The sequence below is a fragment of the Bos grunniens genome, chromosome 13, assembly GCF_055505025.1.
Source record: "Bos grunniens cultivar Pamir isolate PY7600 chromosome 13, Bosgru_T2T1.0, whole genome shotgun sequence".
In the NCBI taxonomy this organism is placed as follows: domain Eukaryota; kingdom Metazoa; phylum Chordata; class Mammalia; order Artiodactyla; family Bovidae; genus Bos; species Bos grunniens.
In genome coordinates, this window is record NC_141177.1 from 36,187,201 (window position 1) to 36,214,457 (window position 27,257).

Genomic DNA, 27,257 nt, shown 5'->3' on the forward strand with positions numbered 1-27,257 from the left:
CACAGAGTCAGACACAACTTAGCGACTGAACAACAAATCCTCTTTTTGGTCCCAGGGCCAAGAAGCCTCTTCAGAGAAGCTGTCCTGGATGTTGTATTAACATGGATTCATCTCTACTCACTCTCATCTTGCTCTATTTGAATCAGAGTGCAGTACCCTACCCACAGTAAGTCTTCTACAGGTATTTATGGCATCAGTAAATAGTAGCTTATTATTAAGCTGGGGCTATTATTGATATCACCTTTGTTGAATCAAAGAAGAAATAGGTGATTTTGAGAAAGAGCCTAGAGGAAGCTGAGGGGTGGCAAATGGTGGGGAAATCCAAGGTTGGTGAGAATGAGAAAAACTCAGTGAAATTGGAAACGGACTGGTGATGATGGAAATGGGGCCTGATGAGAGATATTGAAACTCAGGGGAGGACTTCCCTGGTGGCCCAGTGATATGGTCTTCTAATGCAGAGAGTATGGGTTTGATCCCTGATGGGGGAACTGGGGAACTAAGATCCCATATGCTGGAGGGTGTGACCAAAAAAATTTTTTTAATGGATAAATAAAACCTGTTAAAAAAAAAAAAAAAAACTTCAGGGAAAAGTTTCCTTTTCACAGAAACAAAAATCAGAAAATTTTGAGTCCCGTAAGACCAAGTCAGGTCTTGGCTGACTCTCCCTTCTTCTGTCTCTCCAGGATGAGGTGTCCCTGCTGCTCTGTGGCCCCCTAATATCCTCTGGGTAGATTTATGGAGATGAATAAATCTCCATAAATGGCCAAGTCTTTATCTCCAGCCCTAAACTGTCTCCCAAGCTCCTGACTCGTGTTTCTAAATATCATCAGGCATTCCTAGTCTGGTGTTCCACAAACATGCAAACCTTAACAAGAGTCAGACACAAAGTCCTTTTTGCCCTCTGGTCTCCAGCCTCTCAACCCTCCATTCACACTCCCATGTTCCCAATAACACCACGTCATCTGTGAAGTCAACATCTAACCATCCACCAAATTGGACTCTTAGATGATTTTCATCTTTAGCCTTTCTCCCCAAATCTGCTGTCTTTTAAATCTTGTCACTCCTAATATCAGCAATAATAAAAATAATGATGATAATTATTATTTATGGCTGCCATTTTATTGTTTCAACCATATTTTGAGAAAGGTGCTAGTCATGGGACCTTAATCTCTCTGAGCCTCAGTATCTTTGTCATATGGGGACAAGAACCGTGTACTTCATGGGGTGGTTGTGAGGGTTACACTAAAAATAACAATTGTGAAGTATTTGGAACAGTCAGTATCTTGATTGTAGTAAAGTGCTCAACAAACATTATTGCCACTAATTTTATTTTTTCACTATTATTAAAATTGACCCATTTCACAGGTGATGACCAGATAGGTTAAGTAACTCTTCCAAGCTCAGCTAATTGAGTTTTTCCAGTCTGGCTCTTCATATCTATCCCTATTGCCATAGCATTAATGAATCACTTCTCATATAGACTTTTCATCACCTTCTAAGCAGTCTTCTCTCCATCCATTTCTTTGTCCACCTCTCCATCCTCCACACAAGAAACACCTCAAATGCCTATAAGGGGTGCTTAGTAGATGCTCTCAGTGTTCCACCCAAATGCTCAACTCCCCCTGGGTTCCACTGACAACAGCTGTTCGTCATACACCTGGCTTCTCTGTGCTTTTGTTTCCAAAGGTCTACATCTATTTAGAGGACTATCCTACATCTGTACTGGGCTACTGGAATTGTTCTGCCTAAAAGCACAGAGAGGACAGGAGCTTATGTCTTGACTGTCAAGTACTGGGTACGAGCACCCAGCTCCCTTATTGAGATATAACTTCTTCTCCAGAACTCCCCTATGAGATCAGGATGAGGCTGAGACCTTACCTAAAATCACTTCTCTCTTAGCTTCTGTTCTCCTCATTTTGCATTCCCCACTGTCTTAGCAATTTCTCCTGGCAGCCTTTCCTTCATAAATCACCTGCAAACAAACCTTTGTCTGGTTCTGGAAAATCTGATCGAAGACATTGGATCTTACAAGGCTCTCAGGAATTTCTCCTGGTTTCTGTTTTTAGTTTTGTAGCACTTGACCTCTATGAATGAACTATGTAGTATTAGCCTTGTGGATCACCTGGAGAAGACAGAATTTGACTACTAGGTGAGACATCATGGTTTCTTGGCCAGCCAAGAGACACATGGCATTGTACAGGAGACTAACCTGAGTACTGTGGAAAAGCAGGTGGGAAGAATCGACTAGAGAGAGAAAGGTAATATGAAGATTCTAGTATATGTTCATTGCATAAACTTCAGAACTTCAAGTACAACAAAGAAATTGAGTCACTTGTAATCCGACCAACTCATGGATAATTACTACTCATAACTGATATCTTATTGTATTCCTGTTAGTTATCTATTGTTGTACAATAAATTATCCCCAGATGTAGAGGCCTAAAACAAAACTAAACATTTATTATATAACTTCTGTGGTCAGGAATTCAGGAACAGCCTAGCTGGGGTTCAGGCTTAGGGTCCTGGGAGGTTGCAGTTTTAAGACATTAACTGGGTCTGCAGTCAGTTGAAGGTCTGACTGGGACTGAAAAATCCTCTTCCAAGATGACATGCTCACAAGGCCTTTGGCAGGGGGCCTCAGATTTTTGTCACATGAACCTCTCGCAAGAGCTGCTTGAGTATCCTCACGGCATGACTGCTAGCTTCCCCTAAAGCAAGGGATCCAAGAGAAAACAAGATAAAAGACACAAGGTGTTCATAGCCTTAGAAGTCACACATTGTTCTTTTTCCAAACTTCTTTGATTACACAGGTCAGCTTTGTTCATTGTGGGAGGGAACTACCCTGTAAATCATTCACCTACCCAAAAACCATTCACAAGTGTATGAATAATAGAAGGAAAGGATCATTGGGGGCCTTTCGGGAGGTCGGTTATCATGATCCCCTTCCATTCTTCTCTTTCATTTTGTATTTCTCTGTCTCTCTTTTTCAATTGTACACACTATCTTTTATAGGAAATTATACTGGTTGCTCACTCAACTGCCATTTCCTTTTTCTTTATTGTTAACACAGCACCAACTCATTAATGTTTTATTTTTTGGGATTCTTAGCAGCAGACAACATAATCTTCTCTAGCAGAAAGTATGTTGTTCACAGAATCATTGGCAGGGCTGAAGAAACATGATCTATGTTAGAGGTGGGTAAACTATGGCCAGCAGACTTACTGCCTATTTTTACAAATAGAGTTTTATTAAAACATAGTAACACTCTTTTGTCTACATATTGTCTATAGTTGCTTTCACACTACAATGCAGAGTTGAGTAGTTGTGACAGAGACCATATATAATACACAAAGCTTAAAATATTTACCACTTGGCCCTTTAAGAAAAAGTCAGAATGGTGAATCCACTATAGTATGGAGGTTCTTCAAAAAAAATAAAAACAGAATTACCATATGATCCAGCAATACCACTTGTGGGTGTATATGTCCAAAAGAATTCAAGGCGGGATCTTAAAGAGATGTTTGCATACCCATGTTTATTGCAGTACTACTTACAACAGCCAAAGATGGAAATAATCTTAATGCCATTGACAGAGAAATGGATCAAGAAAATGAGATTTACCTGGTGGTCCAGTGGTTAAGACTTGGTGCTTCCAATGCAAGAGGCATGAGTTCAATTCCTGGTGAGGGAGCTAAGATCCCACATACCACATGGCATGGTCAAAAAAACACAAACAAACAAGATAATGTGGTATATCTTGTTTGTGTTTATGATACAGAGAAATAATCTTCCTGCAATATAGGAGACCAGGGTTTGATCCCTGGGTCAGGAAGATCTCCTGGAGAAGGAAATGGTAACCCACTGCAGTATTCTTGCCTGGGAAATCACATGGATAGAGGAGCCTGGTAGGCTACAGTCCATGGAATTGCAAAGAGTCAGACACGACTGAACGACTAGCACACCAACACACATACATACAATGGAATATCAGATTAGATCAGATCAGTCACCCAGTCGTGTCCGACTCTTTGCAACCCCATGAATCGCAGCACGCCAGGCCTCCCTGTCCATCACCAACTCCCGGAGCTCACTCAGACTCACGTCCATCGAGTCAGTGATGCCATCCATCCATCTCATCCTCTGTCGTCCCCTTCTCCTCCTGCTCCCAATCCCTCCCAGCATCAGAGTCTTTTCCAATGAGTCAACTCTTCGCATGAGGTGGCCAAAGTACTGGAGTTTCAGCTTTAGAATCATTCCTTCCAAAGAAATCCCAGGGCTGATCTCCTTCAGAATGGACTGGTTGGATCTCCTTGCAGTCCAAGGGACTCTCAAGAGTCTTCTCTAACACCACAGTTCAAAAGCATCAATTCTTTCGGTGCTCAGCCTTCTTCACAGTCCAACTCTCACATCCATACATGACCACAGGAAAAACCATAGCCTTGACTAGACGAATGGAATATCACACAGCCTTAAAAAAGGAGGAAAACCTGTCACATGCTATAACAGCAATGAACCTTGAGGACATTGTGTTAAGTGAAATAAGCCAGCTTCAAAAGGACAAATACTATATGAGTTCACTAACATGAAATTTCTAAAGTAGTAAAAAGCATAGCAACAAGATCAAAAATTGGTTGCCAAGGGTTAGGGGAGGGAGGAATTCATGTTTAATGGGTAGTTTCAGTTTTGCAAGAGGAAAAGGTCCTAGTGATTTGTTGTACAACAATGCAAATATACTCAACATGGCTGAACTTAAAAATGGTTAAGATGATAGTTTTTTTTTACCAGAATAAAAAAAAAAAGGAGTCACAGAATGACTTCCCAAACTGCACTGAGAACTGGGATGCCAACGACCCTACTGCCCATGCCACAGTCAGGATACTGCAGATGAGGAAACTCCTGCCACCTCCAGAATCCTAACCCCTGTGCACCATTCCCAAGTGGCTCAGTGATAAAGAATCCACCTGCCAACACAGGAGATGCAGGAGAGGCAGGTTTTGATGCCTGGGTTGGGAAGAACCCCTGGAGGAAGAAATGGCCACCTACTCCAGTATTCTTGCCTGGATAATCCCATGGACAGAGGAGCCTGGTGGGATGCAGCCTATAGGACTGCAGACTTGGACACGATTGAGCAACTGAGCACACACGCACGTGCCATATTCACACCAGCAGCCAGTCTTTTCTGAGTCCTGCCTCTCCTGCACATGATTCAGCTTTCATCCACAGGTCCACAGGAGCATTTTGAGGGGTGGAAGTTCTGACGGGTGGGAGTTTTAGCTTCTAGCCTTCTTTGTCCAGGAAAATATGCTGGGAAACCAATCCCAGTATTAACCATGACTGTCCATCAACCTCTCCCTAGTCATGTGCCACAGTCACATTTTTCAGGTATTCCCTATTCAAGAGTAAATCCTGAATAGTCTAAGCCAATGATTTTCAAACATTATAATTACCTGGAGAGTTTGTTAAAACATAGATTACTGGGTCGTACCTCCAGAGTTTATGAGTTAGAAAGTCTGGGATGGAACCCAAGAATTTGTTTTTTTTTAAAAAAATCCCAATTGAAACTGGTGGTTTAAGTATTACCCTTTGAGAACCATTGGTCTAAGTCACTGTTTCCTAACCTTTTTCACACCCTGCCCACACCCTGGAAAGAATCTGGGTCCTCAAAGGTGGTATGAAACTATTAATCAATCCTAAATCCATCCTTACCTCTGGGCTTTTGTTAGCAGAGAAAATACATTTTCCTTATGCCCTTACATTCTTTATTCCTTACGCATAAATAAGATTCAGCATTCTTTGTTATTTTCAGTCAAAGGTAATTTAATTTATATGCACTTCAAACTGCTTTTGATTTATGTTTCATGAACACTGTTTCCAATCATTTGATATTTTTCTACATCATCAAACAAAATAGTTGCATAACACTTGTGTTGAAATGTATTTAGTAATTCCTCTTGAGAATTCTATGGTAGCCCAGTGGTTAGGACTCCACCACTCCACTGCAGGGGCCTTGGGTTTGATCCTTGGACAGAGAACTAAGATCCTGCATGCTGTGCAGCTCAGGCCAAAAAGAAAAAGAAAAAACTTAAAAATCTCTCTTATTAGATGTTTAGGAGATTTCCCATTTTTTTATTATTACAAATTATGCTACAATAGACATCCATGTCCATAAACCTTTGCATACATTCATAAATATTTCCATAGGATAAACTTTGATAGGTCATACCTGAATGGTCTAGTGGTTTTCCCCACTTTCTTCAATTTAAGTCTGAATTTGGCAATAAGGAGTTCATGATCTGAGCCACAGTCAGCTCATGTTTTTGCTGAGTGTATACAGCTTCTCCATCTTTGGCTGCAAAAAATATAATCAATCTGATTTCAGTGTCGACCATCTGGTGATGTCCATGTGTAGAGTTTTCTCTTGTGTTGTTGGAAGAGGATGTTTGCTATGACCAGTGCATTCTCTTGGCAAAACTCTATTAGCCTTTGCCATGTTTCATCCTGTACTCCAAGGCCAAATTTGCCTGTTACTCCAGGTGTTTCTTGACTTCCTACTTTTGCATTCCAGTCCCCTATAAAGAAAAGGACATCTTTTTTGGGTATTAGTTCTAAAAGGTCTTGTAGGTTTTCATACAACTGTTCAACTTCAGCTTCTTCAGTGTTACTGGTAGGGGCATAGACTTGGATTACTATGATATTGAATGGTTTGCCTTGGAAACGAACAGAGATCATTCTGTCGTTTTTGAGATTGCATCCAAGTACTGCATTTCAGACTCTCCTGTTGACCATGATGGCTACTCCATTTCTTCTAAGGGATTCCTGCCCACAGTAGTAGATATAATGATCATCTGAGTTAAATTCACCCATTCCAGTCCATCTTAGTTCACTGATTCCTAGAATGTCGATGTTCACTCTTGCCATCTCATGTTTGACCACTTCCAATTTTCCTTGATTCATGGACCGACATTCTAGGTTCCTATGCCTAGAATGCAAAGATGTAGAGGAAAACAACAGAAAGATAAAGACTAGAGATCTCTTCAAGAAAATTAGAGATACCAAGGGAGCATTTAATGCAAAGATGGGCTCAATAAAGGACAGAAATGGTATGGACCTAACAGAAGCGGAAGATATTAAGAAGAGGTCACAAGAATACACACAAGAACTATACAAAAAAGATCTTTATGACCCAGATAATCACAATGGTGTGATCACTCAACTAGAGCCAGACATCCTGGAATGTGAGGTCAAGTGGGCCTTAGGAAGCATCACTACGAACAAAGCTAGTGGAGGTGATTGAATTCCAGTTGAGCTATTTCAAATCCTAAAAGATGATGCTGTGAAAGTGCTGCACTCAATATGGCAGGAAATTTGGAAAACTCAGCAGTGACCACAGGACTGGAAAAGGTCAGTTTTCATTCCAATCCCAAAGAAAGGCAATGTCAAAGAATGCTCAAACTACCACACAATTGCACTCACCTCACACGCTAGTCAAGTAATACTCAAAATTCTCCAAGCCAGGCTTCAGAAATACATGAACCATGAACTTCCAGATGTTCATGCTGGTTTTAGAAAGGGCAGAGGAACCAGAGATCAAATTGCCAACATCTGTTGGATCACAGGAAAAGCAAGAGAGTTCCAGAAAAACATCTATTTCTGCTTTATTGACTATGCCAAAAGCCTTTGTGTGGATCACGATAAACTGTGGAAAATTCTGAAAGAGATGGGAATAGCAGACCACTTGACCTGCCTCTTGAGAAACCTGTATGCAGGTCAGGAAGCAAGAGTTAGAACTGGACATGGAACGACAGACTGGTTCCAAATAGGAAAAGGAGTATGTCAAGGCTGTATATTGTCACCCTGCTTATTTAACTTCAATGCAGAGTACATCATGAGAAACTCTGGGCTGGGAATAAGCACAAGCTGGAATCAAGATTGCCGGGAGAAATATCAATAACCTCAGATATGCAGATGACACCACCCTTATGGCAGAAAGCAAAGAGGAACTAAAGAGCCTCTTGATGAAAGTGAAAGAGGAGAGTGAAAAAGTTGGCTTAAAACTCAACATTCAGAAAACTAAGATCATGGCATCTGGTCCTATCACTTCATGGCAAATAGACAGCGAAACAGTGGAAACAGGGTCAGACTTCATTTTTTGGGGCTCCAAAATCACTGCAGATGGTGATTGTAGCCATGAAATTAAAAGACGCTTATTCCTGGAAGGAAAGTTATGACCAAACTAGACATCATATTAAAAAGCAGAGACCTTACTTTGTCAACAAAGGTCTGTCTAGTCAAGCCTATGGTTTCCCAGTAGTTATGTATGGATGTAAGAGTTGGACTATAAAGAAAGGTGAGCTCCGAAGAATTGATGCTTTTGAACTGTGGTGTTGGAGAAGACTCTTGAGAGTCCCTTGGACTGCAAGGAGACCCAACCAGTCCATCCTAAAGAAGATCAGTCCCGGGTGTTCATTGGAAGGACTGATGTTGAAGTTGAAACTCCAATATTTTGGCCACCTGATGCAAAGAGCTGACTCATTGGAAAAGACCTTGATGCTGGGAAAGATTGAAGGCAGGAGGAGAAGGGGATAACAGAGGATGAGATGGTTGGATGGCATCACTGACTCAATGGATATGAGTTTGGGTAAAGTCCAGGAGTTGGTGATGGACAGGGAGGCCTGGCATGCTGCAGTTCATGGGGTAGCAAAGAGTCGGACATGACTGAGTGACTGAACTGAACTGAACTGAAACTTCTATAGACTTGTAAGATTAAAGTGTAAGCAGTTTTTAAAGATTTAAAATATACCTTGCCAAGGTTTCCAGAAAGGTTGTACTGATTTAACTCCTGTCAAGAGTGTGGGAGGGTTTTAATTTCCTCATGTCTTCACCAACATTGGGTATTATGCAGTCTCCTGTGCTGGTGAAGACTCTTTGGGCTCATCTCTGGGACTTCACTCCTCTCCATCTGTATACTCTCCTACATGATCCTATTGGATTCATTGGTTTTAAATATTACACAGAGCTGATGACTCCCAAGTGTTTAAGTCCAGCCCAACCCTCCTCCCTGAGCCCATAAGAGTGAATCTGGATATAGCTATCCAATTGTTCCCTCTTGAGATGTCACAGATAGAAGACTTTTCCAAAGCTCCTCCATTCATCCTGTCTATGAAGTAGTTCCTCACCTATCTGACTGCCTAAGCTCCAAACCCAAAAGCCTTCCTTGATACCTCCCTTTCCTTTGCACTCCGTATACAGCCTGTTAGCAATCCCTGTCATTTTATCTTCCAAGGATATTTTGAATTTGCCTCCTTATGTTCATTTGTACTGCTCTCACTTTAGGTCAAGCCACCTTCTTCCATCTGAGCTACTATAACTCCTCCCTGTTCTGTGTTTGATTTACTTTTGACGTATCCCAAACCACATAGCAACAGAGTGATCATCTTAAAACAGAAATGAGATCATATTATTTCCCTGCTCATACCCTCTAATGATTTCCTATTATACTTAGAAACCCTGTGTCATCTGGGCCTCTCATGACCTCTTCCCCAATCTCATTTCATCTCTGTGTCCTAATCACATCAACTGCTTTTCAATTTATCAAACATGACATGCTTTTTCCTGCTTCAGGACATTTATACTTGCTACTCCTCTTTTTGGAATGGTCTTTCCCAACTGAGTATAATTGACTTTGAGTCACAGCAACAATGTCCCTTTAGGCCTTTTTTACTACTTTATCTAAGATGGTGCCCCAACCTGGATTATAGTCAGCCCCTTTTATTGTCCCTTTTTAGCATTTATCACAGACACAAATTTTACTTACTTACTGGTTACCATTTCATGACTTAGAATACAAGTCCACTAGGTACCAGGAGCCCAGCTAGACATTGGGTATACAATTATTTCTCTCCTGACCTCCCATACTTACCAGTGTATAGGCTCACTGCGGCAGGTGAGGTGAGCTTTGTCAGTGATGCCCAGTGCCTGCCTGGTAACACGTGACCAATGACGTGGCTATACTAACTTAGATGAGTAAGTGGAGCAGTCAACAATCTGGGCACAAAGGACCTAAATTCCAAGTGACCTTATATAACTGGAGATCTTATCAAAAACAAAGAGAATGAAATTCATTATAGATAGAATGTAAACATAGTCTAGGGAAAGAATGAGTGTGTGGTATGGCTCATTTTTATGGCTCAAAACCAGCTATGGGCTCAGTTTTACAGCTAGATTAGGCCTCTTATAGTAATATGTAATTTTTATTTGTAAAGGGCTATGAAAAACATTTGTAGAAAATATTTTCACAGTAATTATATCATTTAATCCATATATTCACTAGGTGGTAGATAGAGTAGACAGAATTATCTTAAGTTTGCATAATGGGACACCTACACGTAGCCTGGTTAAATGGTTTCCCCAGGGTCATTTAGCAAGGCAGAGATGTGGAAAGGGTAGACCAGTTTAGACTTCCTCCCACAGATTCCCTTGCCATAACCAACCTTCTTATTAATCTTTGCCAATCTGATAGCTGGAAAATGATACAACGATGCCTAAATTTTTGTTCCTTTTTAGGGAATAGAGGTCCCAGCTCTCAGAGAGGGACTGAGTCATTTTCTATAGTGATCAAACGCAAAGCACAAGTCTCTCCAAGCCTCAGGCCAGCTCTCGCTTTCCTGCTCACTCACCACCTGGACATCTCCACCAAGCCCAGCCCTCCTGCTGAAGAAGCCTCAGCTTCTTATCTTTTTATGTTGACTTCTCTGGCAGATTTCTCACCTGTACTCCCAGTCCTGGCCTGCACCTTGAGGACACTGCTACCCACAGCTGTCTCTCTTGGTGTCAGCCTGGTGGTGAAGATGTCATCTTATGGTGCGTCTATATATAGAATACATTCTGACCTTAAAAAAGAATGAGAACTTCCCTGGTGGTCCAGTGGCCAAGCTTCTGTGCTCCCAACGCAGAAGGCCTGGGTCTGATGCCTAGTTAGGGAACTAGATTCCGCATGCTGCAAGTAAGAGTTTGCTTGCTGAACTTTAACCCAGTCCAGCCAAATAAATAAATAAGTATTTTTTAAAAAAGAATGGAATTCTGATATGTGCTACAACTGGGATGATTGTTCACTTAGGCTAAGTGAAAGAAGTCAGATACAAAAGGACAAATATTGTATGAGTCCTGTTAGATGATATACCTAGAACAGGAAAATTCAGAGACAGTAAATAGAATAGTAGTTACCTGGGGGCATGGGAAGTTATTGTTTAATGGGTACAGAATTTCAGTATGGGATGATAAAAAAGTTCTGGAGATGGATAGTGGTGATGGTTACAAAACAACATAAGTGCACTTAATGCAACTGAATTGTACATTTAAAAATGACTAAAATGGTAAATTTTATGTTGTGTTTATTTTACCACAATAAAACAAGGAATGAAATACGGACATGCTACAATATGTTTTAACCCTGAAAACATTCTGTTAAGTGAAAGATGCCAGTCACAAAAGATAACATGTCATATCATTCTATTTATATTAAATATCCAGATTAGGCAAATACATAGAAATAGAGTGTAGATTAGTGGTTGCCAGGGGCTGGCAGGAGGCAAGGAAGAGTGAATGACTGCTAATAGGTATGATGTTTCATTTTGGGGGTGATGGAAATGTTCTAAAATTAGATAGTGGTGATGGTTGTACAGCTTTGTGAACAAATTAAAACTATTGAATTATGTACTTTAAAAAGGTGAATATTATAGTATGTGAATTATATCTCAATTAAAAAAAAGGGAAGTAAGGAGGTGGGATTGGGGAGAGGGCTACATGATACTCCATACAATGCTATACCACAGTTTATAGAGCCATTCCCCAGTTAATGGACATTGGGTCTTTCTTTCCCTTTTATTCTTTCTTTCTTTCATTTTAAAAAATGATGCAAGTCCGGCGAGAAGCCCCGACCGGCTCCTGCGCTTGCTTCCAGACCCCTCGAGGCACCATGGCCGAGGGCGCGTTCTTCGGGGCGCACACGCCCTTGCACCCGGACCACCTGTGGATCTGGGAAAAGGCCGTGTATGTGGACGAGAACCAGCGCACCTGGCTGCCTATAACCATCGAGATAGAAGGTAGCCTCCAAGTCCTCATGCGTCAGGAAGACGTGCCCCTGGGGGATCCTGTGTCCCCCAGCCAGCTGGGCCCGTACCTGCTGCCCGTCATGTGGCAGCTTTAAAAAAAAAATAAAAATAAAAAAAAATAAAATAAAAAATGATGCAATGTACATCATTGAACATGCAAAAAAAAAAAAGATACGGTTTCAGGTAGGTCTTGGGCCCTCCCATGCTGTGCCATGCCTAGGTATGTCTCAGTATGGGACTGATTTAGAAAGCATCAGTTCCCCTGACACCAAGAGATGGTGTAGGGAGGAAGCTTTTGCCCTCCTCTCCAAGCACTTTCTCAGGGGTCAGCAAACTACAATGCATGTGCTGTTCTGGTCTCAGCTAAGAATGATTTTACAGATGAACACATTTGCAATCAATTTAATGGTAGGACTCCAACTAATTAATTGGATCCCAATTAAGCAAAATCTCCCCTTCCACTGCCAATTCTATTCTCATTAGTGCCCTGAATTACAAAAATATTATATCGATGATTATTGTATTTTGAATTTCATCAATAAAAATTTTGTGGAGATGCCATATTTAAAATTCCTAGATAGTATCCAGGAGAGGTTATCTGGAAGACAATTGGAAATGTGTGCCTAGAAGTTCAGGAAGATGTCTGTCTGGTCTGGAGAGAGATTTAGGAATCATAAGGAGATGGCTGACTTTCAGAGAAGGACAGGGCAGGGGAAAAGATGGAGAGAAAGGAGATACTAAGGAAAACTAACATTTCTAGAGGCATGAGTAATTCACTGAGAGGCAATGGGTGTAGAATGATAAGTAAGACCCAGTGGTATTATTGCTAGAAAAGAGTTTTGAGAAGGAGGGAGAAATCAATGGAATGTTACAGAGGCATCAAGGAAGAAAAGGTCTGTATACAGGTAGTTGGATTTGGCAACTAGAAGGTCACTGGTAACTTTGTCATTAGGAAAAGCAAAGGGTGACAGTACCTGAGGAGTGAGGAGAAGGACAGGAAAGGAAGAAAGGTAGGAGGGTGGGAGAGGCCAGGATAGCGCAAGTTTTTCAGAATAGGAAAAACCTGTACATGTCTAGGGAAGGAGAGGGAGATACTGAGGATGCAATAGTTAGCTCCCTTTCTCTATTAGAGATCTCTCATCCCTGGCTGAACAAAACAGTAGTACCTCCTGTCCACATTCCACAGCCCCCCATAACAGATTGGCTGGAAAAGGCTCTCTCTGGTATAGGAGGATGGTGTAGATGTTAAAACGGACAGGCAGTGTGAACTTTTCTTCAGGTACTGGTCACAGAATTTTTGTCTCATTTTCTCCATCTTCAGTGTGGATCAAAACACCTGGCCTTCCAGGGTGTACTGAATTTTACAAGCCAACTCTTGTATTTTAAAAACACAAGTTATTAGAGAAGTAAATAGGATGACATTGATTCTCAAAGGCTCTGCTGCTGCTGCTAAGTTGCTTCAGTCGTGTCGGACTCTGTGTGACCCCATAGCCGGCAGCCCACCAGGCTCCGCCTTCCCTGGGATTCTCCAGGCAAGAACACTGGAGTGGGTTGCCATTTCCTTCTCCAAAGGCTCAGACCACATCTATTTTATGAAATTCCCACAGTTGCTGGTCACCACCCTCCATCATTGACATCTGTGATATCCATAACACCGAGGCCTCCAAACTGTGTAAAACAGGCAGAAATTCGATGATAAAATCTCCTCCTAATGTAAGATCAGACACCGTCCACTGTTCTTTAGCTCTCTAGAGTTGTTTGGGGGCACTAATCAGTTATTACTCAGTTGTAACAACAACTAGACAAACTTCAAGATGGAAGGTGCTATGAGAGTATTAATTATTAGGTTTTTGTTTGTTTGGGCTTGAGTTCAGATAGTCTTCAGCAGTGGCTCGCAAAGTGTGAACCCCAGAGAACAGCATGATCATCACGGGGAACTTGTCAGAAACGAAAAATCAGGAGCCTCACTCCACACCTCTGGTCTCAAAAGCCCTAGGGGTGGGACCCAGCCATCTTGATATGGTCAAGGTGAGGCTGCGGTGCGCTAAAGACTGACGGCCACGGATTTATTTGCGGCCTTTCCGCTAAGCCACCCTTATCCAGCGACATCGCTTTTTTTTTTTTTTTTTAATAGAAATGTAGACTCTCAGGCTGCATCCCAACGCACTGAATCAGAAGCCGCAACTAAACACGACCTTCAGGGGAGTCTGAGAAGCCTCGTTCTGCACAATGTAACGAGGACCTCTTCCCAAGTTCAAAAAAAAAAAAAAAACCCTGACAGCCTAACTGGAGAAACAGTGAAAGTGCCTTAAGACATCCAATCCACTGAGCCCAAGGCGCCGCAGATTGCTTTATTACCTTCTCTGAGAGACGACAGGGCTCGCTCGGTGTCAGGCTCGGTAAAAAGGGGATACGAGGAGGGCGAGACTCCAGGCAAGCGCTCTATAGTCCAAGTGGGTCCGCAAGAGCGATGAGACTGGAAGGCACGAGAAGGGGCGCGCTTCCCACGCGAGGGGCGGTGGGAAATAAAAGGAGAGCGGCGGGGCAGAGAGGACGATTAGGGGAGGGCATATGGGGGGCCTGACGGCTGGCTTGGCTTTGCGGACGGGCGGGGAGCCCCTCCCGCGGGGGAGACAAGAGGGCGGGGGTCGGGCGCGGAGAGAGAGGTGGGTCCAGGTCCGCGCGGGGGCGGGCGGCTCCACGGCTCCCCGCCCCCGGCCCGCCCCTCCGCGGCGCCATTTTGCAGGCGGCAGTCGCGGGAGCCAGAGGCAACGGCTGGTACTGCGGAGCGGAGGCGCAGCCGGCAGGACTGGAGCCCGGCGAGCTGCAGCCAGGTGAGAGCCCGGCCGCCGCGCCCCCTACCTGGCCCGCGGGCCGCACTTGCCAGGCCCGGCAGCGAGGGGCCTGCGGCGCCCACGAGGCCAACCAGGCACGGCCCCCGCGCGCTGTCAGTGGCCCCGCGGTGCGGCCTGCGCCCCCATACCCGGGCCCATCTGCCGGGTCCCTGCACCGGCAGGTCATCCTGGCCGCGGGACCCAGGGATGCCTGGCGACCCCCAGCCCCCGCCGGGCCCCTGAGCGCTCACCTCTGCTCGTGGCCGGAGCCGCGGGGCGCTCGGGCCCTCAGGCCGCGCGGCGGGCAGGCTAGTGGGGTCTCCCCGGCCCTCGGCCCGCGCAGCCTGCGATCGCTCTCCGGTCGGCCCTCCGCAGGCGGTGCGCGCGGGCATCTCTGTGCCCCCAGGAATGCAGGGCCATCAAGAGGGACGGCAGAGGCGGCGGGGGAGGGGGGGTGCCCTTTATATTTTTGCTTTCTTTCTCTCCTACAGTGGCTGCGCCAAGTAATTTTAGGAGCTCCTGCCCAGTCCCCAGGGCCGTTCTTTCTGACAAGACTCTTGGGGGTCGGGGTCCCCCTGTTGCCACCTTCTTGTTAAAAGAAATTGACATTTTCGAGTATGACTAGTTTATGGGCGCAGAATTTTCTCCTTCCTTTGACTCTAGATGTCCCTTTGATGGGTAGCTGACAGGAATTCGGCCTGCAGGCTGGGGGTTTTAAACATGACTTAAAATTCTTGATTGTCAGTGCAAAGGGTAAATGAGGGCAACTGCAGGTGGAAGCAAGTCACCCATAGGGGATTTCTGGGTCTGAGGCATTAGGAGTCGCTCTACTTTTAGTCTTGCGGTGCTGTAACAGAGGAGAGGGAAGATGCTAACCCAGCTAATATTTGGACGTCCATGTTCAGAGAAGGCTGGACAGTGTGAGGACATGGCTGGGAGTCCTGAGACAGTCTGGTATGAGCTGTCATGAATTGCCATGTGACCTTCCTTTCCCAGTTTGTTCCTCTTTGAAGCCAGAGGCTAGAGGCAGTGGTGGTTGGAACATTTTAATTTTTACATTTTTTGCGTTTGGATGCTGTTGGACTGAGACTTCTCTCTGCCAGTTGTCTGTACCTGCGTTTTCACCTTTACAAATGACTTTGCCTATTTAGCCCCTGAAGGTGAGTCTTATATGAGATTTATAAAAAGAGCCTTTCAGCTCAGAATTCTGAATTCTCTGCACTCATCCAGAATTTAATAGCTTTCTGGGCACTTGTCTTTTAAAAGCCCAGCAGTGAGTGTGCACAGAGTAAGCCTTCATGGCACATGTTTTAGTTAAAAGGGGGTGAGTGGGTGTGTCCAGCTGACTACTTGTTTTACCTGACAGCCTGAACATGAGCTATCTGCTTTCTAGACTATTTCCTTTGCTGAAATGTTGACCAGATTCTTTCTTTGAATCCGAGGGCATTTCACTTCTTTGCTTGGAGTAGGGAGTGAATTTTTTTTTTTTTAAAGAAACTTGGTATCTTAATACCTTTTTGTATTAGTTCTCCACCCCCATGCCTCAAATGGTTGTGTGGCAGTTGTATTTTCTGACTGTGGCAAGTCACTTAAGTCGATTTTTTTTTTTTTTAATCTTTATTAAAAAAAAATATTTCTCTATTTGGCTGTGCTGGGACTTAGGTGCCTCACAGGGATATAGTTTTCTGCCCCAGGGTGGAACCCTAGCCCCGCAGCTCCCTGCATTGGGAGTGTGTAGTCTTAGCCAATGGACCATCAGGGAAGTACTAATTAAGTTGAATTTTAATGTCTGTTAGGATATTTCAAAAATGCTTATGAAAGTACCTGTCTAGAACATTGGCTAGGTTTCAGACCATACCGCCTATCTCTTTTATGTAGCAAAAGCTCATAGCATTGCAGAAATGAGTTAGGTGTACCTCAGCTAATTTGGTGACTGATGCTATTAATCCAAACATTATTGACTGAAACCTAGTCTTTAGATACTGGAAATTCTGAGTTGGTTGTTGCCACCCTCTTCAGTGTCTCCATAGAAAAACCTGGGATCCGTTTGGGGACTCGTTTCTTGTATTACTGATGGCTTAAGGAATTTTCCCATTATGATTAAAGGAATTAGAAGTTAGCAGTCATAATTTGTAGTTCTATAGAGCTTGTACTTGTAAATGGAAGCTTTTAAAAAGCTGATTTATTTTTATTTAATACTCTTAGGTTATTTTAATTTAAACATTTTGCAATCCTTCCCTGACCTGTTTCCAGGTCTTGCCTAAAGAACTCCCAACACACTAGCCTGTTCCCAATGCGAGGTAACCTTATTTATTCTTTTTCACTCCCTGCTTTTCTTCCAGTTATTCTTCCCTCAGAGGGCCTAACTCTGGACTTTCTTTCATTCTTTTGCTGGGGAAGAATTCCTGCTTAAGGTTAGGCTATGAGCTACCACCATGGGGTTTACTGGTCATTGGTGCTCCTTATGGTACTCTCTTCATTTTCTCCCTGGCTTTGCTGTTTCTGGCCTGTTGTTTTGTAACCAGTTCTAGACTGTTGGCTGTCCAAGATTTGAGATCTGCTTGCAGCTTAGGCTTTTCATAGCCCTCTCCACATTTAGTGCATGTATTGACTGCAGACTGTGTGCCAGGTAATGCTCTTGGTGCTCCAGATGCTGTATGGAGATTTCCTCCACACACACAGTTCACACACTAGTATGGAGGCAGACAATGAGACTTTGTGGTCTGAAGAAGAATCTGGCAGGATTGGGGGTAGTAAGTGTTGGGTGGGAGCTGAAATTTTAGGAAAGGTAGAACAGGAAGCTCTGAGTCATCTTTGAGTGGAGACGGTAGGAAGCGAGTCATGTGGATGTCTGGGGTAAGAGCATTCCCAGTGGAGGAAACTGCAGATTCAAAGGCCCTGAGGCAGGAGGAAGAGAGAATGATTTTGAGGTCAGAAAGACTATGGGAGTTGAGTCATGGTAGGCCACAGGCACCTAGGAGGAAGGCCTGTAGATTTTACTTTGAAAGCGGGGTTGGTGGTGGGAGCCATTGGAGAGTTTTGAACAGAGAGGGGACAGAGACATGCTGATTGTTGATACGTGTGAATAGACTGAAGTCTGGGTGAGCAGGGTAGGTCTGCAGGGGAGCTAGCTAGTACAGGGCTGAAGATGGTGATTGAGTGGAGGCGGGTGGTGGTGAGAAGTAGTCATTTTGTGAGATGGGGCTGAGGAGATTGCTGATGGGCCATATGTGGGGAATGAGAGAGGGAGTTGAGGGCAAGAGTAGAGTTCTGGCCCAAGCACCTAGAAGGAAAGTGGCTGCCCTAGGAATCACACATTCCATGGCATGTTAAGTTGCCATGCCAACCTGGTGTGACCAAATGCAGTAGTAAAGGGTGGGGTGAGTGTTTGATGGGGGATTCTGTTACTTAGTCAAAGCTTTCTCTGCTTGCCACAGGTTGTTGTTTTAGTTGCTAAGTCATGTCTGACTCTTTTGCAAGCCTGCTAGGCTCCTCTGTCCATGGGGTTTCCCAGGTAAAAATATTGGAGAGGCCTTTTCCTTCTCCAGGGCATCTTCCTGACCTAGGGGTTAAACCCTATTCTCTTGCATTGGCAGATGGATTCTTTACCTCTGAGCTACCAGGGAAGCCTGCTTGCAGTAGGACAGGCCAATAGATCAGAAACCAGATGTTGAAGGAAGGAATAACGACTTTATTTGGAGAGCTGACAGACTGAGAAGATGGCAGACTAATGTCTCAAAATAGCCATCTTATTGGAGTCTGGATGCTAGGTTCCTTTATAGAGGGGTGGGAGGTAAGGAAGTAAAGTAAAAAGGCCATTGATCTTGCAAATATCTCCTGGAATGGCCAGCCTTGTGGGGGAGAGCAGATATGTTAATTTCTTCCTTCCCTGTAGCTATCCACAGGTAGACAGGGTTCTGAACAAAGATTCAAGCAGAGGGACAGGGTTCCCCTAGGCAGACCATTATGTGTGGACAGGAACCTTTTAGCGAACAAAAGCAACTGGAAGCAAAGGTTAAAGTAGAAGAAACAGATCCAATATGGAGTCAGATTTTGTTCTTCCTTGAAACAGGTCTTGCATGGAAATGTAAATCTTCTTGGAACTTCTCATCGTCCTTTGTCTTAATTCTGTCCTCTGACCTCAGGCAGGCAAATCCCTGACCTCAGGTCTGGGTGGCCTCTAAAACCTTCCTTGAAAGTTTATCCCATAAAGAAAAATTCCATCTACTTATTTTTTTTTCCCATAACTGTCTCTTGCATTACTTCTTCTTTTTTTTTTTGCAGGCCTAATATAGAAGTATTCAAGTGTAATGGGTGCAGTAGTGGGCAGTGCATAATCTTATGGAGGATCATACTTAAGATTTCAACTAATTTAGTCTCACTGCCCATGAACTTTTCAGCAACTTCAGAGTGCAACTCACAGCCTCTTTCTGTTGGCTATGGTCTTGACTCTGGTTCTTCCTTCATCGTTGTTTTTCTATAGCATTGATGAGTTTTTCACTTTCTTCTTTTCATATGAGGAGGTCAAGGTTGCATTGGACCATAAGCCATGGCTTTTTCTGTTCTGCGGTCCAGAAAGCCTTCTTTAGTCCTGGGTTCTTTCCACAGGCTTTTCCGAAAGCAGCTGATCCTTACAGTCTCCTCGTGTCAGTTGCCCTGGGGTGTCTCAGTGAGTGCCTGGTCTAGGCCTGCCTATCTGGGTGGCGACCGTTCTCATTTGTGTGCATGTGAATCTTGCAGGGTTGAATCTTCCTATCTTGTAAGCTGAACTCAAAAGAAGTTTAAAAATTGTTCTTCTCTCCAGGAACCTCTCTAAGCAATAGAGGGGACCCAGGAAAGACCAGACAGTACTGATGGGCACTAGCTATGTATTGAGCACTTGAGGTCGTTATTGTTGATTCCAACTGGCAGCCAACGTGGTTCTGGTCTGCATCTTATCAATGAAGAAACTGGAGCTTGGTTAACTTTTCTAAGTTAACTCTTGGGTCTTGAATTCTGCTCTTAATGCTTCAATAAAGCTTGGGTCCCTTAGTGATAGAATGCTGTACCCAAGTCTTGCTTGAAGGTCTATGTTTCTTAGCTCCTTTTGGCATAGAAGAGAGCAGAGAAGATAGTGTCAATTGGTCACCAGGTGCTTAGCCTGGCACTTCTTGTATTCACTAACAGCAGCCCTGTGGAAGTAGGTATTATTCTCATTTTACATCTGAGAATGCTGAAGTTGGTGGTGGTTAGCTCCTTCCCCAGGATCATGGTAGCTGAGTCAGAATTTGACCCAAGTCTGGTCTGCACCCCAACTTGGAGTTCTTTATTCCTTCTGTTCCCTCATTTGTTCCTGTAGGAACATCCCACAAGCCCTCAACCCCAACACATTCACCTTTCTTTTATAGTCTTCCTTTGAGGTGGCTTCCCTCTAACCCTTTGTTCAAGTAACAATATACATGCCCCAGTGTTAAACTTGCGTGAACTTTTCCATTCTGGACCAAAACTTCATTACAAAGGTGTTGGTATAATAACTCTGTGGGTGGTCTTCTCCTGCTTCTGATGAAAAGCACTACTTGAAATGCTGTTTCTTCTGTGGTTGATATTTCAGTATCCAATTTGGAGACTATTGTCCCCTCTGCAGTGCTGGCTTAAATCCTTTGCTGTCTCCAAAAGGCACATCACCTGGCTGGGGGTACAGGCTCTTTTTTGTCTGACATGGTAGATCTTAAACTTAAGAGTTTCTCATTCAGAAGTTCTGGGGTGAGGCCTGGTAATCTGAATTTCTAACCAGTTCTCAAGTGATGAGAATGTTGCTGATTGGGGAACCACCAGCATCTGTTTTTGTAAAACAAGTTTTATTGAAACATAGTTGTGACCATTCAGGACACTATATGACCAGCAAGCCTGAAATATTTGCTATCTGGCTTTTTGTAGAAAGTTTGCTTATTCCTGCTTCATAGTAATAATTAATATTTATGTGATTAGTACTGAAAAGTTTGAGTTCACATTTTATTGTCAAGAGCTGTTTCTATATTAAGACACCGCTTCACAAATTACTGTACAAAAGTGTGGTATAGGGGAATATTTGCATATTTTGAAGTGCTGGGAGTATGAAAACTCTGACACTTTTAAGTCTTTTTATCTAAAATTAATGTGAATATTATATTCTATTCCAGAAACATCAGTACTTGGCTTAACTTTAAACACTTTTCCTCTCTAATCTTTGAGTAAAGTTGATGCTGCTAGACAAGTTATATTTGATTTTGCTTTCACTCTGTTTGAGAAATATGCTATTAAGATTTGCATTTTTTAAACAAATGCTGGAGAGGGTATGGAGAAAGGGAACTCTTCTGCACTGTTGGGGGGACTGTAAGTTTGTACAGCCACTATGGAAAACAGTATGGAGGCTCCTCAGAACACTGAAAATAGATTTACTGTATGATCCAACAGTACCACTCCTGGGCATATATCTTGACAAAACTATAATTCAAAAATATACATGCGCCCTATGTTCATAGCCACACTATTCACAATAGCCAAGACATGGAAGCAGCCTAAATGTCCATTGAGAAATGAATGGATAAAGAAGATGTGGTATATATAATATATATAATAGAATACTACTCATCCATAAAAAGGAACAAAATTAGGGTTTCAAAATAACTTTTAATGGGCAGTTTCGTTGAATATATGTTAATTTGGGGAGACTTTTCATCCTATAATATTGAATTGTTCTGTCTATGAACAAATCTTTTGATTCATGCAGATTTAATAGCTCTTATTTTTAAAGTTCTCACTAATGTATGGTCTACAGATCACTTATTTATTGCTCTTTATTTTAAAATATTTGCTATTTAGAGTGAGATGATTTTCTTCCTCCTCCCTTCCGTACCCTATTTCCTAATTTTATAAAGCAAGTGTAAAGAAAGTATGTATATGCAGTCCATATATTTTATACCTGACCACCTATATTATTCAGCTTAATTAATTCTAGCCCAAATCTGTACACTAACAAAATAAAAAGTTATTTCTTGCTCACATTTTTCTAGGTGATTCTCCCCTAACAGGTAAGTTGGGAATTTAGGCTCCTTCCATCTTATATCACAATTGACTTCAAAATCTGGCCTTTAATTTTGTGAGATTTTGTCAGATTTTGTGCATGGAAGGGTTTTCTTATGGGCTGAGCTTGGAATTAGTAATATTTTCTCCCATAGGCCATATCCTAGATGCAAGGGGAGTCATTTGTGTGTCCTCAAGGGAAATGAAGCAGCACTGTGTCTGGCATACGACCTGACCAAACTCTGTGAAGTTTTACTTTTCAGTTGATTCTCTTGAGTTTCTTGGATAGACAGTCATGCTAGCTGCAAAAGGTCTTGTTTTGTTTTCTTCTTAAATACTTCTTTTTCCTAATACAAACTGCAGAGTACTTACAGAACAGGTCTAAATGTGATAGTGGTCCTTTTTATTTTCAATATTTATTGGTGTGCATTAATGTATATAATATTTAATGATATTAAAGTGTCCTATTTTCAGTGTATTTTTGACTTAATTACAATATCGTACTTAGTGTTTGAATGAACAAAAAATTTCTCATCTTGAGATTGACCCTGGAAATAAATTTTTGGTAGAATCTGTCCCTGTTTTTGTAATTCTCCAAATTCGTTTTTTGTGCTGTTTTAAGGATGAGCTCAGATTTTTAGCTGGAAGGAACTACACAATTTATACCTTTGCTTCAGGTTCAGGTATCCTGTGCTGTTCATATCTTTTGTATCAGGGATTCTGACCCTCAGTCTTTGAAAATGTTCCTTCCCTCAGAGCAGTTTTGTGGGTTCTTGTTTTCTTTTTTTCTTACCTGTGGAGATAAACTGAATATACTAGCAGTATCGATTTTTCCTTTTCTGTTGAAGTTCTCCTATTTGTACATGCTTTTTGACACCCAGTGTAAGTTGGGGTCCTGTATTTCCAGCAGTGATCCTGAACTTCCTGGGAGCAGGAGGCTCCTCTGAACCCTCTCAGAAGTCCTGGGAAGTTAACAGGGTAGGGAATCTTTTATTCACTTGACCAGTAAAAACAGACATAAGAGTCCAGTTCACTTCTAGTGTTTAGTTCAGTGCCTAGGGTAATGCTCCAAAGTGGTTTCAGCTTTCTTGCATTTTGTTTTCAACTCTGAGATCTTGTACTTTTCGTTTTGTTCCTTGAGTAGGTGTCTGTCAACTCCTAAAATATGTTTTCCAGACTTTGTCTTGACTGACTCACTTTTCACCGACATATATATGTCTGTGTGTGTATCTCAAAAACAAGTTTCACAAAAATATTATATGATGTATATTCTGATATTTACTTTTTCTACTTAATGGAAAAAATTAGTTGTGACATCCAAAGTGATTTTTTGATCTGGTTGTCAAATATAAGACTCTGAAGTAAGGCCTTTGGGTTAGTATGAATAAATAACCTTTCTATCTTATGGTAAAGGAACCACATAAGGTTCTGTGGGAATGACAGGGAAGGGGCTCTTGACAGAATAACCTTAAAAGAAAAGCTTTATTGAGATAGAATTCACACACCAGAAAGTCTTCACTTTGAAAGGTATGTTTCAGTTGTTTTTAGAGTTGTGTAACCATCACCACTGTCTTAATTTGAGAAACCACATACCTATTAACAGTCATCCCCCCTTTTCCCCTCCCCAGCAGGCCTTGGCAACGCTAATCTGCACTGTTTCTGTGAATTTGCCTTATCTGGGTATTTCATATAAATGGAATCGTACAATATGTGGTCTTTTGTGATTGGCTTTTTACTTAGCATAGTGTTCTTAAGACATCTGTATTGTTGCAAGAATCAGTGCCACATTTTATCTACTAATGAGTTGATGGTCATTGGGTTGTTTCTAGATTTTAGCTACTGTTAAGAATGGTGCTGTGAACATTGGTGTGATCATGTTTTAAATTTTTCTTTAGTAAATATCAGGGAGTGGAATTACTGGATCATATGGTAATTCTTTGTTTAACATTTTGAAGAACTGCCAAATTTTTTCCAAGTGGAGGCATCAGCAATTTATGAGGGTTCTAATTTCTCCACATGTGTTATTGTCTGTCTTTGAGTATAGCCATCCCAGTAGGTGTGAAGCAGTGTCTCACTGTGGTTTTTATTTACATTTTCCTAATGATGTGGGGCAGTTTTTCATGTGCTTGTTCAGCAGTTTTATGTTGTCTTTGGAGAAATGTCTTAAGTTCTTTGCTCATTTTTCAGTTGGATTGTCTTTTTATTGTTGAGTTATAAATTTTCTTAATATATGTGACGTGTCCCTTACCTGATACATAATTTTACAAATAACTTTTTCCATTTTATGGGTTGTCTTTATTTTTTTGCCGATGTCCTTTGAAACTTTCCGAGTTTTAAATTAAGCTAAACTTTCTGAAGTTTTAATTAAAAACTTCTGCTTTTTAATTTTGATAAGGTACTATTTATCTTTTTATTGCTTATAGTTTCGTTGTAATTTCTAAGAAGATTTACCGCTTTGTTTTCTTCTAAGAGTTTTATAGTTTTATCTCATAGATTTGCGTCTTTGATCCTTTTTGTATATGGTGTGAGGTAGGGGGGCTCCAACTTCAATTCTTTGTATATGGATTTCCAGCAACATTTTTAAAAAAGGCTATTCTTTCCCCCCGTTGAATTGTCCTGGCATCCTTGTCCAAATTTACCTGACAAACATTAAGATTTATTTCTGAATTCTCAATTTTATTCTGTTCATTTGTATGTCTTATCTGTATGCAATGCAGGTCGAGAAAATCCCTCGGGAGAAGGGAGTGGCTACCCACTCCAGTATTCTTGCCTGGAAAATTCCATAGACAGAGGAACCTGGTGGGTTATAGTCCGTAGTGTTGCAAAAGAATCGGACACAACTGAGTGACTAACAGTTTGTACCAGGACTATGTTGTCTTAATTATCACAACTTTTTATTAAGTTTTGAAATTAGAAAGTGTGAGTGCTCCAGTTTTGTTCTCTTTCAGGATTGTTTTGACTATTCTATGTCCTTTACATTTCCATTTGAATTTTAGGATCAATTTGTCAATTTTTTCCAAAAAGACAACTGAGATTTTTGATAGTGATTACATTCAATCTGTAGGTCAATCTGGGTAGTATTGCCAAGAATTACATATTATAAACAAAAAATTTCATGGGAAAATATGTATCTGTGCTAGCAGTAATACATTCTGATATTTTCTGATGTATTCATTCCATTCTTTTTTTTTTTCAATATTTATTTATCTGACTGAGTAGGGTCTCAGTTGCGGTACATGGGATCTTGGTTGAATCATGCAGGATCTTTCCTTGCTTTGCATGGGACTAACTCGAGTCTCACGGGCTCAGTAGTTTCGGTGTGCGGGCTTGGTTGCTCAGGGGCATGTGGGATCCCAGTTCCCCGACAGGGATGGAAACTGAGTGCCCTGCATTGCAAGACCACTGGTCCACCAGGGAAGTCCCATTCTTTTATTTTTATTGATTTTTTAATTAAAAATATTGCTGGCCCCGGTCTACTGAATTGATTTCTCCACTCACTCTGGTATGATGTTTGGAAAAAATGCTTCAAGTCAGCAACCTTAACAGCAAATTAACAGCCTTAATTTCCTTAACAGCAAATTGGAATCAGCTAGGGTGCAGTTGATCAGAGTATAGCATATAAGTGTAGGGGTTAAAAAAAACTCTCCCAGGTGATTACAGTGTGCATCTAGAGTTTGTGAACCATTGCTATAAAAGAATTTTTGTAGTAGTGAGAGCCTCATGTGTGAAGCTTTCAGTCATTTTGGTGAAGATTGTATTCAATATTAGAGAAGTCTGTGCATTTCCTCTTTTTTTTTTTTTGCATTTCCTTTTAATATTATCACTGATGTCATTGTCTCAAGGAGTGGTTTTGCTTTAGCCTTCCTGCTAGGTGTGTATAGTTGTACCCAGTCTGTACAGAGAGCAAAGACAGAGTGCACTCCCTGGAGAGTGTCTGTTATTTCTCAGGAAGTTTTGTGTCCTTTTTCTTTTTGCTATAGGAAATGGGCTGATTTGAGAAGAATATGCAGGAAATTCACAGTAATTAATTATGATATGGGATTAGAATTGCTACTGAAGTATATGAAGGCATTGGTCAGGATTAAGATCTGAAAGTGGGACCAGTGTCCCATCTTAGAGATTTTAAGGAATTTGGGAATTGTGGTGAAAACTTATACACAAAAAAGCTTAGTTTACTCAGTGATGTTCCCTCTTTTTTTCTGATTTGTTTGAATGTATACTGTCTTTCACTTATGCATATATATATGTTTATTTGTGTGTGTTTCAAAATAGAGATCTCATGGGGCCTTTTATTTTTGTCCTTGCCACACAACTCGTGGGATCTTAGTTCCCCCTTCCAGGATTGAATCTGGGCTGCTGCAGTGACAGCCCCGAGTCCCAACCACTGGACTGCCAAGGAATTTCCATACATACAGTTCAGTTCAGTTCAGTTGCTCAGTCGTGTCCGACTCTTTGCGACCCCATGAATCGCAACACGCCAGGCCTCCCTGTCCATCACCAGCTCCTGGAGTTCACTGAGACTCACGTCCATCGAGTCAGTGATGCCATCCATCCATCTCATCCTCTGTCGTCCCCTTTTCCTCCTGCCCCCAATCCCTCCCAGCATCAGAGTCTTTTCCAATGAGTCAGCTCTTCACGTGAGGTGGCCAAAGTACTGGAGTTTCAGCTTCAGCATCATTCCTTCCAAAGAACACCCAGGACTGATCTCCTTCAGAATGGACTAGTTAGATCTCCTTGCAGTCCAAGGGACTCTCAAGAGTCTTCTCCAACACCACAGTTCAAAAGCATCAATTCTTCAGTGCTCAGCCTTCTTCACAGTCCAACTCTCACATCCATACATGACCACAGGAAAAACCATAGCCTAGACTAGACGGACCTTTATTGGCAAAGTAATGTCTCTGCTTTTGAATATGCTATCTAGGTTGGTCATAACTTTCCTTCCAAGGAGTAAGTGTCTTTTAATTTCATGGCTGCAGTCACCATCTGCAGTGATTACAGGGGCCTTTTAAATCCCGTTTTTAAGCTTAGCAATGTGTCTTAGGCTTATAACTAAATCATTAAATAGTCCCTTAAAACATATTTTTTAACAGCTCATTTGTGCTGAATACATCATGTTTTATTAGACAGATCTTTCTACTATTGGGTATTTAGTTTATGAGCTATTTATTTCCCCCCTGTAGTGAACAGAATACAACAGTGAATAGCCTTGTATGGAAATCTATATGCTTTTTTCTGATTTTTTTCTTCAGACTACATTTTTAGAAGAAGGGAT

At 42.0% G+C, this 27,257-nt stretch overlaps 1 protein-coding gene, 1 long non-coding RNA gene and 1 pseudogene across 7 annotated transcripts in view; 2 read left to right on the plus strand and 1 right to left on the minus strand.

The window, feature by feature from the left end:
- Positions 1-3,509: 3,509 nt before the first annotated feature.
- Positions 3,510-14,587, minus strand: LOC147360738 (uncharacterized). The gene is made up of 3 exons (XR_015139393.1): positions 14,469-14,587; positions 6,224-6,569; positions 3,510-4,468 (listed from the first exon to the last, which is right to left on the minus strand). It is a non-coding gene; the product is annotated as an uncharacterized LOC147360738 (long non-coding RNA).
- Positions 10,964-12,241, plus strand: LOC147360739 (T-cell leukemia/lymphoma protein 1A pseudogene; annotated as a pseudogene). Its single transcript, XR_015139392.1, has one exon. The product of XR_015139392.1 is annotated as a T-cell leukemia/lymphoma protein 1A pseudogene (transcript).
- SLC23A2 (solute carrier family 23 member 2) overlaps positions 14,435-27,257 on the plus strand; it is a 142,856-nt gene continuing 130,033 nt past the window's right edge. Inside the window, exons 1-2 of one of the 5 annotated variants that reach the window (XM_086333495.1) lie at positions 14,435-14,509; positions 14,857-14,944. The gene's annotated coding sequence lies outside the window, so the exon portion shown is untranslated. Of the gene's footprint in view, positions 14,510-14,856; positions 14,945-15,700; positions 16,105-27,257 lie in introns of those variants that run through there. The other 4 variants (XM_086333497.1, XM_086333499.1, XM_086333498.1 and 1 more) reach the window with 4 other exon arrangements.